At 42.5% G+C, this 15692-nt stretch overlaps 2 protein-coding genes across 2 annotated transcripts in view; one reads left to right on the top strand and one right to left on the bottom strand.

The window, feature by feature from the left end:
- The window catches only part of METTL15 (methyltransferase 15, mitochondrial 12S rRNA N4-cytidine), a 785694-nt gene extending 770006 nt beyond the window's left edge, over positions 1-15688 (bottom strand). Inside the window, exon 1 of the mRNA XM_085643642.1 lies at positions 15556-15688. The gene's annotated coding sequence lies outside the window, so the exon portion shown is untranslated. The remainder of the gene's footprint in view (positions 1-15555) is intronic.
- Positions 15540-15692, top strand: part of LOC146859903 (kinesin-like protein KIF18A) — a 391179-nt gene continuing 391026 nt past the window's right edge. The window contains exon 1 of the mRNA XM_085643641.1: positions 15540-15677. The gene's annotated coding sequence lies outside the window, so the exon portion shown is untranslated. The remainder of the gene's footprint in view (positions 15678-15692) is intronic.

Here is a 15692-nt window from a genome sequence, read left to right as displayed (position 1 = left end):
TTATATGTAGGGCACCAATGCTTATTTGCAGTTGCTATCTAATTGGCTGGGTAGTTGTTATATGGGGTTAGTGTTTCCAAAGGTATATCATGTAAACAAATTAGAAGACGAGTTAAGTCGCTGATGGGAGATCTGTACCCAGTGCGTCACAATTAATGGGTGATATCTATGGTGCATTTATTTCTATTGTTGGTCTGATTTTGAATGATGCAATAATTAAAAAGTTGTCTACTGTTGTTGAAATGCTGGCAGCAGGTACTGCTGGGGCATTAAGTGCCATTAATTTGGAATTGATAGCAAGGAGGGCCATGGTTCTTCAAAATAGGTAAACTTAAGATAATTTGCTTGCAAATTAACGCAGAGTTTTTAAAGTACTACGTGTTCAACAATGTTGCACCTATGTACAAGATAAGAGTAAGGAGATCAACAAGTATGTGAAGAATATTACAGATTTATCAAAAGACTTGATGGAGTTGGAAGAGAAAGGATAAGCAATGGAGACAGGATTTCTGCTATAGCAGCTTTGTTAGTGGACTTGGCAGTGGCCTTTTAGATGCTATACTAAGGCCTTTTGATTACTGCAGTTTATGTGAATTGTTTGCTTTTGATGGTAAAGAGATTTGAGTTGATGAAAGGGGGAGTGGTTCAGACATGAAATGTAGAGAGAAATCAGCTGATGACCAAGAACTGAAAAGTGGGAAGATATAGAATTGGAAGAGATACAGAGCTATGTCTTTAATGAGTTAAAGGGTATAGATGTAAGCAACTCCAGACAGCAAACTATTTCTGAAAGTGTTATGAAGGAAAATAGAGGTTGCTTTGTGTAATAGTTCAATATTACATCATGGGGGAAGGGGGGGGAGGGGTGTCGGAGGATTGGTGATGCACTGTCACCATTATATTTGCATCTAATGAAATGTTAACGTGTAACGCGTATAACCATCAGTTGCATGCGAGCAGGCTTTATTTTACATTCAGATCTCGTAAAAAAGTGTTTTATATGTTTTCTATCAACTATATTTAGAATATGTACATCTTAACATTGATATGACTCCTTGAATAGTAAACGTTGCATTTCTGCCTGCTGTGCATTACCCTCATTCCGTTTCAGGCACCAGGACGCCATGTTCTCATTAGAATTTATAACTATGTTTCTCAGCACCTGCATGGAATGGGAGACAGAGGAGGTGAACACTCCTTTGAGAGATATTGTGATGGCCTTCATGATGGAAGATGGCATTGTATTATTCATGAGAAGAAGGTCGATACCAAGTACAGTGGGATCACTGGCTTTTGATCGGTTCTTACTCTGTGAGAACCTGCAGAATGTTTCACTTGGATTAAATAACAAAATGGGTGGTAGAGGCACTCCGAATTTGTTTCAGAAACAAAGTTTTACTCGTTTAACACTTCTTCTCAATGGCGTGCTGTGGAGTGGATTCCAACAGTCATGGATGCCTGACACTTCAAACCTTCAATGCTAGGACCAGTAGGGCCCTAGTCTCCACGCACAGTTGCGTTCAGGACAATGCCTTGAAATAATTCTCAAAACTGTAGTTCATACTTAATCCAGCATTTGTAGTGAATGAATTAAATCAATGTCTCAGTGATTAAAGCAATTTATTCATTGCAAAAATATTCGTTAGTTAAATCTTCATTCAATCCTTCATATAAATCCAAATTACGCTCTTACAAGAAGTTCACTTTTTGTGAATGCCCAATGCATTTCGAGCCAGCCGGCTCTTCATCAGGGGCTACGTATCTAAAGAAATAAATAATGCATATTTACACATTGACCATTACAATGATGGCAAAAACATCAGTTTGCAAATACATGATCAAACTCAGAAGTTCATAACAACATTCCATACTGAAACAACTAAGTGAATAAGTTGAGTGACCGCATATATTCATATAAGCTGTATTCAGGTGACTACTGATTTATGCTTAATTGATTTGAGATCGTAACTTTACTACTTGTTCATAAACCTTACCTTTTTGAAAACATACTCTTCTCTGTAATTCCTGCGGGGCAAATTCTGCTTCACTGTCACTGACAGATTGCTGAAATTCCGATGTTATATCAGTTCAAGATAAAGGTCCCTCCTAGTGAAGTTTTGAGTTTGCACCAAGTTTGTGTCTCGTCTCTAAACACCGTCAGCTATGCAGAATATCCAATTGAGGAGGATACCAGACCGCTGATGTGACTCTGCCGCACGCTGCTAAACCCCAATTGAGGAAAAGGGGAGTTCTCCGGCTGATATAATTAATCTACCAGTTCCAACTGTAGATCATAGCCCATGTAAGAAAGAACCGAGGTAACCAGTATACCCATCTCAGCGGCAGGCCTATTTGTTTTTACCTTGGGCTGCCACAGGGATCGTATAAGTCACATCCAGAACTATATTCTAAACACGGTGATTAACGAGAACGGAGAGAACGGTCCCATTCCTCCATCTTCAATATATGACCCACCTACTATTAAGAAGAGGTGTTTTAAAGGTTCCAGTAGGAATCAGTCAGGTTCGAAGAGTCAAAAATTTCTGTCTTGAGAAAGATGGTATTATAAATATTTCCATCGAAACGCATCGACGCCACCCATAAGGAACACTATCCGTGAAGAGACTGGGACCATTGAGTATCTCAGAACAAGATAGTATCAAGTGTCAGCCAGTAACTTTTAGCAAATACGTAGGTGTTCATTTTCAATGACATATCTTTTTGTCTATTGTATGTACTCTCGTCTTTTCAATTTGTGATTGTTTTTTATGAAAATGTATTTTATATGAATTGGTCTATTATATGCACTGTAGTTTTAATGTCACTTTAATGTTGTTTGATACAACGATACGATGGTTGGTCGATACACTAGAAGACCAATGTATTTTTATGAATACATGGATGTATATTTTATTATAAAACCATTGTTTGTAGTGTTAACCTTGGGCATATGGTTATATCTCCTACCTTTATGAATGAGGAAAGTATGAAGGAGTGAGGATTTGATGGCGATTGATATAATTAGTATTTGGGAATACGAGCACTGACATTAAATCCAAAGGAGCCTTTCTTTGTTGATACAGTTGTATAGCACCCTACTCCTTTGGTGTTTAAGGGGTCCCTCTCATTTTTGATAGTGTCTAGATTTGCCCACTTATTTATTTGATTATGTCATTTGGCTGTTTTACTATCTCATATGCTGACTAATAAACCACTAACTTAACTTTCAGTTTGTACAAAGTCCATTTCGGGCTATTGCAAAACATTCTTATGGTTAATGCTAAAAAAGACAGAACTGCGGCTGGGAGGAAATACCATCATAAGCTGGCACAATATCATTTGGCATAATGCCCTGGGTGAAGCCCTCATTCCAGTCAAGAAAGTAAAATATTTAGGAATCCTATTAGATGAACAATTTCCCTGTCTCTTCATGACTGGTCGTCTGAAAGATCCAAACATTTCTACTAACTCAGATGTCTAAATCCATAGGCCTGTCTAGAATATTGTAACATCCTGGAATTTGGCTACTTAATTCTTGAACTGGCCTTATATTGGCTTTCAAGTGACTGCCCAATCGTTAGTCAGAGTAAGGTAAGGATGAGCAGCAACAGGCCAAGATCACATTTTACATCAAATGCTCAGCAAGAAGGGGAGGGGGGCTTACTGACTAACCTGGTGGATGCGCTTGCAAAATTCCAATCTTTCTATGAATCCCTATATACTACATGCAAAAGGACACCCAGACACTGCAGAAACTGAGATTCCCGCCACCTACCTCTTCCTACATTGTCAAAAGACCCATTGAAAAGCCTATAAGGACCGATTACCGAGAACGAGATTGCAGAGTCTATTGATGACATGGCCAATAATAAAGCTGCGGGGGGATAACGGATTCCCCACAGAATTTTATAAATTGACTAAACAGCAGACAATTGCCATAGCGTCTTTTTTAATTTGTGATAAACTCGAGAAAGGTTACCTGAGGGACGAATTTATCAGAGCCAAGATATCGCTGATTTCCAAACAGGAAGGGACCTCCTGAATTGTTGTAATTATATGCCAATTGCATGTCATGGTTGCCGGAAACTAACGCAAGACGCTGACATCGAATCCACCATGGTGACTAGCTTTCGCGCATGCGCGATAGCGTCAGGCCAGTAGAAAAGCCTGACGTCCGATAGTCTCGAGGCTTCGCGTTCTAGTGTTGCCTCGCAGGCTGTTCTTCCGACTTCCTGTTTCCTGTTTTGTGGATTACGACTCCCAGAGTCTTTTGGGCGTTCTTCTCCGCTTAACCATCGTGGTTGAGGCGGTTTTTGCGTGCCTTAGCTGACAAGGCTTAAGTCCAGCTAACTTGTTTCAGAGCTCTGTTTGTTTTCGGGTTTCTCCGCTTTTGATTACCGTGTAGTCCTACACGCCCGGTATTGCTTGAATACCTTTCTTCCTTTTTTTTGATTCGAGGCTCGTGGGTTGTGGAGCGCTCCGCCCGCTTTACCGGATATTGTCCCGTGGGCCGGCCGGGTGTCTCTACCCTGCCTCCAACCTCCCCTGAACTCCTATGAACTAACTCCATGCTCTGCCCGTCTTGCTGGAGTCTAAGGAGCCGGACGAGCTTATCCCCGTTTTTCCCTAAAATACTCCTGGACCTCGCTACAATTCTCTTTCTGTCACGTCCTGGGACAAGTGGAAGAACTCTTCCAGAAGATTTCAGGAGACCCGGAGACAGCGATGGACGACGGACTCTCCCTTGTATGATAAGTCGGTAATTGGGTATTGGGCTCTAGGGGTACCTAAGTGATAATCTCAGCTTGGTTATTGTCTAGCTTTATATTTTAGGAACAGTACATTAAAACACAGAAAAGAAGGGACTCTGTAAGGCTTACGCTTTCCTCACATCAGCCGCCTCTATGTCTATCCTGTCCACTTCTGCAGCATCTCCTTAGCAGTCATCGTGTTCTGAGAAGTTAGGTACATATTAGGAGAGAATGTTCACATTGTTTATAGGCTACGTTTTTCTCACATGCCCTGGGTTAATCCTACTGTCCTTTTGTACTATTTCCAGATTCACAGTTCCACTGACATACAGAGAGGGTGAAGACGGCAGCTCCAGAGATTGTTTCCCCTTTATCCTTGTTTTGTTTCCCCTCTTTCCCCCATTACCTGTGTTCTCTAGGGTTCGATAGAGGCACTAGGTGGTGGTGGAAGGTTGGGACCTCACAACATCTTCAGTTGGTACTCCCTGGCGTCCCTGCAGAATGCCTTACTCGTCATGAGGGATCTGATGGCGCATTATACAAACTGCCCCAAGCCTTAGCACTCTCGAATCACGTGATCTTAGCCTCTTGCTATGTATAGAAGAGGGCACACACATTACTGAAAGTCTCAGAATGTCTCCAGACTAAAACTCCTATTTTCATAAAGGTTGCAACTGTCATAGACAATGACAAGATCAGCTGGACACTTGAAGGATGTCTCCAATCCTCCATCTTGATGATTGCTTACAGACAGCCGCCTGAAAACAGTTCCCCAAACTACAGCTGGAATACGGACTGCTGCCCTCACAACACTTACAATATATACAATTGTCCCATGCCCTTTACATGTCTTCTCAACCGCCGTAATACTGAAGTGCCGCAATCATGCACATCAATTACTTATAGGGGTGGAAAGTTTACAAAGACACCATAGCAGGCCTTGACTACATACTCATTGATGGTCAATTCACCAACCCCACATCTAAAGAGTTATGTCAGTTGTAGAAGGAGCGCTTTCAGTTAAAATTCAAAGTGGAAGACGGAGCAGCTACATTATCTGATTACAACAAAGGACTACACAAATCCCACCTGAAGTATTGCCATTGTAAGTGGATAAATAGATTGCATTGTTCACCTTCTAGACTTCATAGAGCCAACGTAAGTCTGGACTGCAACTGCTAGAGATGTAAAGCTCAGGACTGTGACATAGCATATTTTATGGATCTGTTCACAGGTGCGCCATTATTGGACTCAGATATGGGCAGGTATGAAAACGGAACTCTGGGTCCATGGCGTCTCGACAGCAAAATGATCCCTTTTTCATGACAAGTGACTTCCCAGACCTGCCCTCCCACTTCACACGATGGGTGGCTGCCACTATAGGGGATGCTAAAAAGAGGATATTAAGACACTGGAAAGCTGACAGAGTCCCCTCCTACTGAACATAGTCCTAAACCGCATCTTTCAAAAAATTAATGATAGACTTCCACAATTTGAGATCTCTGAAAGGTTTGTTGACATGAGGACTCACTAGAACGGGTTTAAAACGTCCTCCACCGTCACTACACTTTACCCATACACGTACAAGAGGCAGACAACTTTGCACTTTCCAGGACTTTCAAGTAGGCGTCTCTAGAATGTTCTACTGCTCTCGTTGGGATATAATGATAATAGTTATTCATTGATTCCTTGCTACAGTCCCATGGATAATAAGTCATCCACATCGTGATGGATCGCTTCCTGTTCATGTTTTTCTGTGGGTGTTTGTGCATATACAGTACCTTTTCAACGGTCTTCACCGTGACCAACTGTTAGGAGTATCAACGGCCATAAATACATGTATCTGCATACTGCCCCTTGAGACCTAGCCACAAGGATGCTACAAGGCTTTTGCATGTTGTTATGAGCCAGCAGGGCACTGTTTACCTTCATGGTGGCACCCATTAACCACCCCTTACAGCTTGATGTTATAATATTTGACATCTTATGTGTATTCATAATGTACGGTTCAATCACTGTGATACATATAACTTTTTGGTTACTTTTATTTTTCAAACCAGTAAAGAAATGAGACAAAAGACTCAGCAAGGTGGCCTCGAAAGATGGAGTGAGGGTACCCTTGGATGCTGAGGCAATTGAGGAGGATCCTAAGGACACCAATGTGACCACTCCTTTTAGGAGAGACAGTTTGCAAAAAAATAAACCACATTAGCATCCTTACCTCCAGAGCAGATCACTTGCAAGATCGTCTGGATAAATTTGCTGAGGTGATGGTTCAGAGAAACATATATCGGAACTAGAGAAATATAAGAGTATACAGACTAAGACAATAAAGTGCTGGAGAAAACAGTGGATTGCACACGTCAAAAATGAAAATTTGGAGGCACACTTACATTGCAATAATTCAAATTTCAGAATCAATTAATGCTGGCAAAATGGAGCTCTTTATTGAAAAAATGCAGACTGGGCTCTTTGGGGCTTATTATTTTTGTTTGTGCTGGAGGGCACTCATCAGGCATTGACTATTGCGCCCCCAGGGGGGATCCTGCAGGTCGTTAGTTGAACTTTGTAACAATTTTAAGACCCCTAAACTGTAACTGTGCTCCCGGGCGTATTGTTTGATTAAACTAACTGTTCCTGTTTAGCCAAACACTCGTCTTTCTTTTTTCAAAGTATATTCATATTCGAGCAACAACACCTCACATCCCCAAGGTCCTGGTTTCGCAGAGGGAAACTTGTTGCATTTGTAAAAACTTGTTCATGCTTGCCACGGAGAGAGCAACGCTAAGCTTCATATTGCAGCAAAATCTACAAGAGACTGTTGGTGAGGTCTGTGCAGCAAACCCTGCGCAGGAACGAAGACTTAAATACGTTGATAACTTCAAGATCAATTGACAGTTTCACTGATATTTAGTGGCAAAAAGGCAATAATGAAGTTGTGGGTCATTTTGAAACCGCCAAAATTCATGTTGAGACTTTTGTTTCCCAAGTTTTGAAAGAGTGATACTTAAGTAGTTGTAAACATTGTGAGTTCTACACTCTATTTCTAGATGGCTTTCAACTATAGTAATGTATCGGATTCACCTGCAGCTACCCGACACGGTAACCTACTCAACACTCTTTCAAGTTATTTTCATAAAGCATGATTCACCTCGCAGTAGTGTGTGGAAATCTCAAAAGAAATGGCTTCCTTATGTCTTTCTAAGATGTCATGGTTATCTCCTCACTGACACACATTGTATGGGGTTGCCACCTACCTGTTTCTTTACCAGCATAACTAGAAGTTTACAGTGTTGGCAGGTACAGAAATTGGGAAAAGCACCCAACGCAGTTTTTTACCCCTTATCAGGAAATACTCTAGCTTTTTCCTCGCTGTCCCAAATGTGCCGGCACACACCCAGACAGCATTATGCACCTAGTCTATTTATGAGCGAACATTGTGTCAGCCTGAACTCTTTATTGTTTAGTTAATTAAAACTTACAGTTTGAAGCTCTATTTCATTACCATATAACACACCGTAAATAAAAATCATTTTAAGCGAACCATCTTAAAATACAGTGAAAACCTTCATATATATTCATAGCTAACAAGGTAGAAACTGGTTTTAGCCGTACCAATCAGTAGTTGTAGCATTTCATAAGGTCTAAATGCAATTAATCAGACCACAGCGCCTTGAGTTTCCTATTTACACAGTTGTAAGTTATTCCACTATTCATTTAGTGCATAGCAATCAACAAAGTGCAACGTGCCTTGCTGGAATCCTCTATTAGCCAAGTATTAAATTATAAACATGGATTAGACCTGCATAATTAGTATGTACAATCAAAAATGCAGCGATTATTCCATCATTTACCAGGCCCCTATCTGTTTTGCCCACTTTCTTTTTTAAGGATTTTAAAGTGCTATGTGCCAATTTTAAAAAGATCACCACAATTCTTAAAAATAGTAACTTTAAGAAACATAAAAGCCCCAGAGTTTTTGTTTTTCTCCACATAAAGCAAACCACTTGAGCAATGATATGACAGGGAACCCTTACTATCGGAATGTATCATTACTCTCACTATGAACTTGGGGAAATAGCATTACATTTGTATTTATTTTTTATTCCAAAATCTTTATTATCCACATTTGGCTAGTTTACCCTCCGCCACCTCAATAATTTTACCAGTAAATGGTAAATCTTCTCCCAGCAAGCCGACTATTATTGGTCACCGATATGTGTGAATGGCATGATTGTCAAACCCCTCTCATAGCAGGCTTCTGCGTTCTACCATTAACGCTGGACAACTACAAACTATGTGACTAGCGTCTTCTCTGTGAAAGTCACAAAGGCGACATAACACTGAATTGCCCAGCTTTTTCCAAACTGGCTAATTGCTACGGAATTGGAAATTGCCTAACCGGAGTCTCATAAGCTTTAGCTTTGCTTTTAGACCATTCAAACCCCCCAAATAATTCTGGGGTTTTAATTGGCCGTATAATGCAATTACAATCCAAGCAAGGGATCTTTTTGCTAGGGCTTCTCCGTCCAACAGGGATGACATTTTTTTGCTGGTCCCGTTAATCACTATTAAAAGTGACATGCAAGAGGGGCAGAACCCATAATTGTTCTGCGCTAAAAAGGTCATACCCAGATTAAAATATTTCATAGGCTACGGTATTTCTGGGGTCGCTTATAGCCTGCCATACAGTTATCATCAAAGTGGAGTTGTTGTCTTTTTTTAGTTTGTAACTAAATTTAAAAAATGCCCCGAGACTGTATACATTTTGTCTCCCAAGGCCAAAATCTAGTCGAATTTGGGCAGGCAAGGCCTGTTTTGGGAGATTAAATAAGCAACAATAGGTCCCTACCATGAGCTTGTCTATTGAATTATCGGCTTTCCCTCTCAGGATTTCTATGCCAAACAACAGAGATGGGGCGCATTTAGCTGCCATAATTTGTAATAGAGGTTTAAGGGACAAGCCTCTAAGGGCCTTGAGGAGTGAGTTGAACGCTACAGTTAAAGCGCTGTTCCTTCTTTGCATCGCAATACAGTGAGTCTTAAATGAGCCTCTCGCATCACATGTAACTGCCAGATATTTGTACTCTTGTACTGACTCTAACCTTAGGCCTTCTATATAAAATGTAGGTCGTTTTACTATACCTGTGTCACCAACATGGTTTTTGTTTTATTTAAATTAACTTTTAAACCATGATTCAAGGCGTACTGGGCAGTTTCACAAGTCTCTGTAGCCCCACCTTATTATAACTAAGAGAATGTCGTCGGCGCACATTATAAAACGTGTTTAAGTCAGTGGCGAGCGCAGTGCTAGCCATCCTGCCAGCTGAACTGTGATGTCACAACCAATCAACATTCCTCAGTTTACAGTGGCAACTCCCTGCTCACATCATCGCGCAAGGCCCGACTTTGTCAAGGGCAAGGACTGGAAAGGAGGGGGTGGAACCACTTCTGTGCATGCTCAACTCGCCATTACTTTTCTCTTAGTCCTAACTGTGACAGATGCTGCCAGGCGATCATCCTAGCACCAACCCCTTCTTCTCAGCCCTGCAATACAGATACAGTCGAGGAGCAGGCCAAAAGAAGGGCATGCACCTTTGGCCTCACCCTACTACATACCCATGTAACTACTCTCAATTTCCCACAGAGACTCCATTTGCCCCTCCTACTACTATTTTGCATCATGAATAGCAAAGCCAGAAGCTGGGTGTTACGTGCCACTGTTTGTGATGCAAGCAAGCTTCATGGCTCGTTGAGGTGCACTGCTGTTTGGCATGTCCTCAATACTCCTCTATCCACCTTACTCCCACAGCCCCCCCCTCCCCCCCATCGTCGAGGCTCCCCGTCCTCTCTCTTGCATGCTCCTTAACTGCAGATCAGCAGTACAACACGCCACAGACATTGCTGAAGCTCTACTCGCTGAAGAAATTGACATCGCTTTCCTCATTGAAGCGTGGCTCAATGTCCACTCCACCCCCATTCTTGACATTCTCACCCCTCCAGGATACACCATCATCAGAAAAGACCGACCGATCAAAACGGGGGGGGGGGGGGGGAGGACTAGCCATCATCCACAAGTCAGGAATACAGATTGCCAAATTTAAACCTGCAGACTACCTATCGTTTGAATACCTGGGTGTCGAACTCACTGCCAAGGGCATCTCACCCATCAAATTCCAGACCATCTACCATCCTCCTGGAGAGCGTACCCTTTTCCCCGAAGAACTAACAGACCTAATATCACTGTTCTCCATGACAGACACTAAAGACGTGTTCCTGGGTGACCTCAATATCCACTGGAACGACCCAGAAGACTCCACTGCCCAGAACCTATCCAACCTACTTAAAATATATAACCTCAAACAACTCTGCAATAAACCAACTCACATTAAAGGTGCAACACTGGATGCAATAATTACCAAAAATGATCTGGTCTCTCTGAGAGCGATTTCTCCCACTGACTGGTCCGACCACCACCTCATTCTGTTCAAGATTGATGCACTTGTCTTCCACCAACCTATTTGTGATGACAAACCTAAACACTGGACCAGAAATATCAAAGCAATCCCTTTATCCGAACTTGAATCCAGGATTCATGCCCATCTTCAACTCCAACCCTCATCATCGACAGCCGATGACCTCACTACACACTTTAACCAAAAATGACAGAGGTTCTAGACCAAGTAGCTCCTCTCAAACTCAAACAATTGAGGCGAACCGAATCTAAACCCTGGTTTAACGTGGATCTGAATGAGGAAAGGCGTCAACTCAGACAAACGGGAAGGTCTTGGAGACTAAACCCCTCGACCTTACACAAAGCGCAACTTAGATGTGCTCGGCAAGCATACAAAAAACACATTTTCAGTGAAAAGGCGTCTTTCTTTCGCAGCAAACTAGATCTGGCGAAAAACAGACCGAGAGAACTCTTCAACATTGTCAAAAGCCAAACTAAATGCACTCCCTCTCAAGAAATCAAAGCCACCAATGAGCGTTGTGAAGAAATTGCCACCTTCTTCACTAATAAAGTCTTGAAAATTGATCAATCCTTCATCCAAACCTCTAACCATCCTTCCCTCTTAACCTGCCCCACTCTAACCACCCCTGATCATTCAGAAAGAGTTCTTACCAAGGACAATCAGGTCTGCCTCCAACTAAAAAACAATGCACATTGATCCGACTTTGAGCTAATGTTGGATAATGAGGTTTTCAGTATAATTTCTAACCTAAAACCTTCCTCCCACACTATGGATCCCATCCACACTCATAAAAGAACTTAACCACACCATTTCCCCTTTCTGGACAAGAATCATCAACGCCTCTCTCACCTCAGGCTGTGTCCCAGATTCCTTTCAACTTGGACAAATCACACCCATTCTCAAAAAACCAGGGGCCGACCCTAATGATCTCAACAACCTCAGACCTATCTCCAACCTCCCATTCCTTGCAAAAACATTGGAGAAATGCGCTCTCCGCCAACTCAACAAACACATTGATGAGTTCAACCTCCTAGACACCTTTCAATCAGGATTCAGGAAAGGCTGTAGCGCAGAAACAGCTATGCTCAACATCTCTGACGATATTCACAAGGCTTTAGATGAAGGTGATGCCTGCCTACTCATCCTTATTGACCTATCTGCGGCATTTGACACAGTAAATCATCCAGCGCTTCTGGAGACCTTGTCGAAGCGCTCCGGCATCAATGACACAGTACTAAAATGGTTCACCTTCTTCCTTCAACACCGCTCGCAACAAATTAAAATCAACTCCTGTCTCTCGAAGCCAACAAAAGTCACACTTGGGGTCCCGCAAGGCTCGATCCTCTCCCCCGCCCTCTTCAATCTTTTCATGGAGCCCCTCACAATCATCTTGAAAAAAGCTGGAGTGAATTACCACCTTTACGCCGATTGTTGAAAACTAAAACAGCGATGGTTAAGCATTTACTAAAGACATTAACTTTTCTTCCTTAGAACATGTCTATTGTCTTATGTTGACTAATGTCTGGACTCCATTTTGTATTGTCATGTCTCCACGTGCTGTGCACGAGAAGAGTCCTTCCTTCTCGCTAGTTGCTCTTGTAATCTGCCTAGTAACAGTCTATAAATAGCTCCTTTTGTCCGACTGGCGCATGCCCAGACTTGACCACATCTGTTATCAGTTAATCCTTGCTTGACCATGTTTTCGCGGGCTCAGGAAATTGGTTACTCCGCCCACATATTGGTTCTGTATAGAAAATGTCCATAAAAGGTAAAATGCTCGCCTCATGATGTATCCACCCACTTATGAGCCCCTCTGTTGTGTATAAAAGGGGACCATGTACGCAAGTTCTTTGTACTACTCTGTGCAATGCTGAAGAGTGTTGTATAGGTTGTAGGACCACCCTTAAGGGTTAATAAACTTTGTCTTTGTATTTTGCAGCTTCCGTGCCAACTTCCTTCTAACCTTTGTTACATGAGAGCGAACCCTTGCATTCTGCGGGCCTAGCTGAGGCTTGTAATCTTCACGATGACACCCAAATCCTTTTCAAAATCAAGTCTCCCAGCGACATCCAACACCTCAATGCCACTCTAACCAAGATCCAAACTTGGTTCAACGCTAACCACTTAAAGCTCAACCCAGATAAAACAGAACTAATCCTAATCTCTCCAAAAAGCAACCATCGTCCAATCCAAGAGTGGCTCAAGAATCTGGTCACCCCAAACTACCCCATCGTCCTATCCGACTCAGTTAAGTCTCTAGGCATCACCCTTGACAAGAACTTATCTATGGAGGCCCACATCAAAAAAACTCTGCAAAAAGTGCTCTTTTCTCTCTAAAACACCTCAAGAAATTGAAACTTTTTCTTCCCAATGATGACCTCAAGACAGTAGTCCAATCCCTACTTCTCTCTAAAATCGACTACGGGAACGCCATCCTAACAGGGACTCCAAAAGCTCACCTAGGCCCTCTAAGAGCAGTGTTGAACATGGCCGCTCGACTCGTATCTGGAGTAAAAAGATTTCAACACATCACTCCAGCTCTCAACTGGCTTCCCATGGAAGGGAGGTGTATTTACAAACTGGCCTGTATCACACACAAAACCCTTCACTCTCCGGCCCCCAACTACCTGAACAACAAACTGGTAAGAGCAGGTCAATCCAGAACGCTGAGAAGCTCCAACTCACTCCTTCTTATTCCTCCGAAACAGAAAAAGAAAACCACACAATACCGATCGTTCTCTGGCAACGCTCCCAGGATGTGGAACGCTCTCCCTAGAGTCACCAGATGCAAACCCTCCTTCTCCCATTTCAAAAGGTACCTGTAAATCCATCTCCTTCACAAATACTTTCCTGACCAACGTCAACTAACCTAGACTTCAATATCCGAGTTTACTCCTCTCTCTTGACATTCAAGGATAGTTGGTGACCGGACTGTGTTAACCACCTTATCTTCCATGCTGTATTTTTTTTATCCTTGGTTCTGCTTCCTTACTGCCTGCCTACTATGTAATGCAATTTTCGTCTGTTTTTCTTTACAGTATGTATGTAAAGCGCTCCGATACCTACGGGTCAAGCTAGCGCTATATAAAACTTTTAAAATAAAATAAAATGTGCCAATATAGCCCACTACCTATTGTCTTTCTCTGTGTATGGATCAAAGCAATAAGAGACCTCTAAGGTCACCTCTAAGTTTTCCTGTCATTCACAAGCCAGTGCCATGAGAATAAGAGAGCAGACAATGAGGGTCAGTTTTTGGAAAAGGCCAGTAGTGTGGACCAGCAGTTGTTAATCCTTGTTCCTCCCACCACTACAGCCCCTCTCCCTCAAGCGCCTTCTCCCCGCAACTCCGATCTGGCAGCCCAGCCTGGACATTTAGTTATATTTAACGAAACTTTCTGGCAGGAAAAGGTGCTGGCTTCAGGCAAGTACTCGGCACCGCGGTAATTTCTTATAGGGTTTACATAAGCAAATCCTTCCCTTGGTCCCCCCACAATCTCTAGCACGTTGACAGCTGGTAGTGTTTTTTTTTGCATGCGATTAGCAAATATCCCTCCCCCACGGCCTATCTTGAACGTGAGGGGGGAGGAATTGGGGTGGTGGGAAGGAAAAGAGAGGGTTAATGGTGTGCAGCATCCTACCAAGTTCCGATGTTTTTTCCCCGATAATCTTTCTTAGGCACCCTAGATACTGTGCAGATGCAACACTTGCAAAAAAGCCAGTAATAATAGAAATATGTCAGCAAAAAGAATCATAGGGAGGTGTATTTTATAATAGAAATGAATCAGTTGTGGTAAGACAATGCGTGATGAGATAATGATTACCAACGTATTCGACTCGAATAATTCGAGAGGTTCCAGATTAACGGTCTTTGAGTATTTGTTTCAGCACAATACTAACTACAGTTTCAAAAAGGAAGTGAGTTATGCCATTTGACCTGGGATGACCATCTGTCCAAAACCACACAATAGCACATTATGACTACAACCCATTTCCAGTCACCAGTCGTTTAACGGATGTCTCTCTTTCTGCAGGCTGCAGCATCTACTGCCAGAGCCACCCACCACCCACCACTACTTCGATTTGAAACACCCGGGTGCTTGTAACCAATCAGGTAGGTGTGATCTTACACCCTTACTGGCGGAAATGCGTACGGCGCTTGGATAGGCCAAATAATTCTTTTACCGGATTGGCTGGAGGAGTTACTATTAATCGTTCATTGGTTGTATTGCCTAATAGACTATACCGTAGAAAGGGATTGGCGGGAGAAACGGTTTACAGTTGTTCATTGGCGTGATGTCCTAGACAGGGCTGTATGTTTCGTTTTTTACCTGCTGCTCGTTTTGTCTTCTGTCCGTTGGAGGGCTCGCTGACTCGTCACCAAATATTTTTACTCTTCCTTGTCAGTGAGTCAGTACCTGGAGAGGTTACTGCGAGAACAGGGTCGTAGCTGGTGAGTAGAATTCAC

Source organism: Triturus cristatus, chromosome 3_1 (assembly GCF_964204655.1).
Source record: "Triturus cristatus chromosome 3_1, aTriCri1.1, whole genome shotgun sequence".
Taxonomy (NCBI): domain Eukaryota; kingdom Metazoa; phylum Chordata; class Amphibia; order Caudata; family Salamandridae; genus Triturus; species Triturus cristatus.
This window is presented reverse-complemented; position numbering and strand designations above follow the sequence as displayed.